General features: G+C 35.4%; 1 non-coding gene across 1 annotated transcript; it reads left to right on the forward strand.

Annotated features, from left to right (window-relative positions):
- Window positions 1-832: 832 nt before the first annotated feature.
- Window positions 833-904, forward strand: TRNAE-UUC (transfer RNA glutamic acid (anticodon UUC)). The gene has a single exon. It is a non-coding gene; the product is annotated as a tRNA-Glu (tRNA).
- The last annotated feature ends 4,096 nt before the right edge of the window (window positions 905-5,000 follow it).

A 5,000-nucleotide genomic window follows, 5' to 3' on the forward strand; every position in this document is an offset into this window, starting at 1 on the left:
CTCTAAATATATATATATATATATATATATATATATATATATATATATATATATATATATATATATATATATATATCTGTTTGTGTGTACATATCTACACACACACACACATATATATATATGTATGTACGTATCAGCTTACCATCTGTTACCACTCACTGAGATTCATTGAGTCTCGCCCTCCACCCCATCCAAAGTGGGCAGATGCAGTATTTTGCCATTTTCTTTGATGGAGTGCATATTGGTTTGGATACGTGTATGCGTTTATCTATATGTAAGCATATATGTATGTGCATATGTGTATCCATATAAACATACATAAATACACACACACATACACGCGCGCACACACACACAGACATATATGTTTTCATAGAAATAACATGTTCGTATATGTGTATTTTTATCCTTCTATCTATCTGCATGTATTTTATATATATAACCTGACATTTAGAATATCTCTATGATGAGAAGGTAATGTCTCTTCACCCGATGATGCTACTCAGTTCTGAAATCCGACTAATTTGGTTAGAGAGATACAAAGACATGAACAAAGACAGAAGGGAAAACCTACTGAAATATATGTCAAAAAATAAAATGACATTCGCAACATAATATATTCCATGTAGGTCTAATGATTTGCTTTGTAATGGAGAACGATATTCAATTTTATAGACGCAGAAAATATTGGATATGAATAGTGAACAAAACCAATTAATATTCAAGCCCACTTCGCAGATAGACAAAAAGAATGGTGGCAATTATCAAATAATTAAACAAGAACAAGTGTTATCAGTAGTGAAAGAAAACATACACGACCTATAACACATACTCCCATGTGGTCTAGTGGCTAGGATACCTGGCTTTCACCCAGGAGGCCCGGGTTCGATTCCCGGCATGGGAAGAATTTTGAAGATTCCCGTCTTATTCCGAGATCGGCTTTGAGTACATCATATTAAAGCGATGTTTAAACGCTCTTGATATTTTAGTTTCTTTTAACGAGTTCAGAGTGAATCTATGTCACCACACACAAACACATAGGTATTCACATAAAATCTGTCACTACACACAAACACATAGGTATTCACATAAAATCTATGTCACCACACACAAACACATAGGTATTCACATAAAATCTATGTCACCACACACAAACACATAGGTATTCACATAAAATCTATGTCACCACACACAAACACATAGGTATTCACATAAAATCTATGTCACCACACACAAACACATAGGTATTCACATAAAATCTGTCACCACACACAAACACATAGGTATTCACATAAAATCTATGTCACCACACACAAACACATAAGTATTCACATATACCTAACATACACAGACATCAACGCACACATACGCACGTGTCTCTCGACCAGTACAATATAAGAACACTTTGATCGGCATTACCATAACACATCCTTCACATTACCGAGGCATATGTATGAAACATATATGGAAACTGCATTTTTTCTTTTGTGAATGCATTTACATGAAGAGTTGATCTAACCGTATATATTCCAGCGTTCCGAGCCATTTGCTATCTATTTCCATCGGCGATTCAAAGTGCAATAGACACCTAATTGCTCAGAAAACCCAGTGAATACTTTCGTTTGTCTATAACTTTACTGGGAGGGAAAAAATGCTGCTACACTTTTCATAGATTTTGCAGGCATTCAACCACGCAACTTTCAGTTATTTCAATAATAATAAAAAAAAATCCATGGCACAATTTGCACATTTCAGTTAATATTACAGAGAAAATATACGGGGATCCATGGTGTATTATTCTCTCATAACTTTATAGCGTTTTTGGTACAGATACTATTAATATCGATGCTACGGTACGCCAATGTAACATTTATTACACGTCAACTGTCAGACTGCGAACAACTTTGGCCAATCCTAATATATTCTGTAGTTTACTACGCAACATTTGGTGTCTATGGTGAACTACGGTTAGCACAGTCGAAATACTGAATTATACCTTCGAATTGCTTTTAAACCTAACTGAAATATGCACGATACTCTAGAAAAAAAAAACGAAACGCGTTATTTGTAAAGGAAACTACAATGCTTTAGGAAAAAAACGAAACACGTTAATTGTAAAGGGAACTACGGGTTGGCAGTCACAAAGTGTATAAGTCCTGTGACAGGCTTCATAAAGTAACCGACGCAAACATCTATCTCAAACTATGAATATGTCATTAGGATTAATATTTTGAGGAATTGTTAAGCCGACGGACACCAAGGACTTCAAACTCGAAGTCGACGACTCCTTAGTTGAAGGAAATCGTAATGGAAATTGAAAAGGAGCTAGGACTTTGAGTGAAAGGAAGAGAAGGAAAAAAGGTCAAACATATTAATTTCCTTCGAATTCAAAACCAAAGAGTATATATATATAAACATACACATACACACATGTACGTATATGTATATCTTATATGTGTATATGTATATACGTAATATACATATATATGTGTGTGTGTGTGTGTACGTATGTGTGTGTGTGTGTGTGTGTGTGTACGTATGTGTGTGTGTGTGTGTGTGTGTGTACGTATGTGTGTGTGTTTCTACGCCCTATGTGTGCGTATTAGCAGAAGAAAAGGAACGCCTACAACACAGACTATTCACTCTCGAAAAATCGCTATGAAAGCAACATTTCTCCCGTCAATAGCGCATCCATAGAACAGCTAATAGTTAAGTCATCTAACTGCGTCACTAAAGCATATTTAATTATCTCTTTATCCTCGATTGAAGCATAATAGATACCTAGCTATTCAGAAACCTTACGGATATTTTCAATCATTCAGCCATTTTGAAATTTGTTGGAAAGCTCAATTATGTTGCTGCATCAGTACTGAATTCGCAGATTTTGAACCGGCAGAGTTATTGAAAAAAAAGAGAAAAAATCCCTTATAATACTGATTGCAAAAATTCTCGACTAATAAAAATCTGTTGCATATCTCTCCGCTAATAAAAATCTGCAACAAACGGGCATCAAAATCCGTGGAATGAGTTGCAGAGAGGAGATTAAACGGAAGTGAATATCACTGATCAGAGGCGTCGTTTTGGCTTTTTCTTGCGGGGGGGGGGGGAGATTGGCGAGCGAAGGGACCCAATCCGTTTTGGGGGCGTTGCGATTTTTTTCATATTTTTATGAATCTTTATTATTGCTATTATTATTATTATCATCATTACTGTCATTATTATCATTTTTGTTGTTTTTATTATTATTATCATTGTTATTATCATTACTATCATTGTTATTATTATCATTATCATTATCATTATCTTTATCATTATTATTATTATAATTATTATTTTCAACATCATCATTATCATTATCATTATTATCATTACTATTATCATTGTCATTATTATTGATAAGTAAGCTATTCTAGGAGGTGGGGGAGGGAGGGGCAAGCCAAACCAAGAGGATGGGGGGGGGCATCAGAGTTGGAGGGGGCAATTACCAAATGACGCCCCTTTCACTGATTTAGATTCGATAAAAGAACGTTAATTGAGTGCAGTTTATTGAGGCTATATGACCAGAGGCAATTAACAGCGTAATCTACCTAGGAGCTTCGGTAGCAAAGAGGAAGTCGTGTGAGTATTTGCAATGTATTATGCACGATATACGGATAAATATTGATATTTTTTTCGAAAGATATGAATGCAGGAGGAGGTTGAATAAATCTTGATAATTTTATCTAAAGAGAGGAGTATTGGAAGGTTTAGAACCGTTGTGAGCATGAACCACGATAGCTTTTGTTCAGAGTCTACCAAAATGTGTAGTGGAGAAAATAACTTAGACGAAATATGACGAAAGGTGACTACTGCAATAACAAAAAGGGAAAATTGAAACATGAACATGAAATATGAGCGTCAATGTTGATCTGGGATAGAGAAAATAACGTTTATTCTCATGTATAATAGTTCTCTACATGTGTCAAAGCCCAAACATTTCAAATGAAACCTATTCATTTTTCTTTTGTAACGAATAGAGAGTAAAAAGAAATAGTAAACATTGTCCACATTTTTCAGCATCTTTATTATGTTGTTGAAACTCGAAAGAGATTCGACGATGCGTGTGATTTGTAATAAATAAGATAATAAATAAATAAAATGTAATGAATAACAAATGATAACAAATAAAACACATATGGTAGTCTGTGCTCTATAGTGCAATCCTCATAACCTTCGAAAATTTTCATCACTGGCAGTAGAAAGTCAAGAAATGGCAATACTTATCTATATATCTTGCATTGATATAATATTTGTTCATTTCCTCAGTAGCTATTCCCTAGAACATTCACTCTCCTTTTGTGGACGGTCCATATTTTATATAAAGATACGGGATATTCCACGGTTATACAAGCTACTTACTTCCCCAATCTACTCTCTGATAACGTCTATTACAGCATAGTTTATATTTCCCACAAAGCATTGACAAATTGAAAATGTCTCCAACTTCAGTAGTATACAATACACTGACCTATTTTCACCATTCCTCTTAAAGAGTTTACTGACAAAAATTACTTATCATCATACTCCACTCTTAATAGGCCTGATTGTGATCTGTAAATACAAGGTACACGAACTGAAGAGCTTCATAGCCACGAAAGAGCGGGGGGGGGGGGTATAAGCAAGTGCGTTGCTAGTGGGGGAGGGGGAGGGGGGCAGGGGGTGTCTTTACGCGTTCTCATTCTCAACTTTAAAAAGTTCTCTGTAAATTTGGAAATGCAACCCCACACCATTTTTTGGGTGAATAGAATAATATTCCAATAGCTTTCGCCGTGTTTCGAACGAATCTAGCACTCATTTCCTTCGCAAACGAAGCATAACTACGTTATCGGTCTCGATAGCTGGGGAAGGCATGATAGGCCTACATATCAGGAGATTTCGAGAAATATCGATATATTACTAAGCATAGTATATTAACACATTTCCGGGTTTAAGGGGGCTTCGTGCCCTTAAACCCTCTTTCA

Source organism: Penaeus vannamei, chromosome 33 (assembly GCF_042767895.1).
Source record: "Penaeus vannamei isolate JL-2024 chromosome 33, ASM4276789v1, whole genome shotgun sequence".
Classification (NCBI taxonomy): Eukaryota; Metazoa; Arthropoda; class Malacostraca; order Decapoda; family Penaeidae; genus Penaeus; species Penaeus vannamei.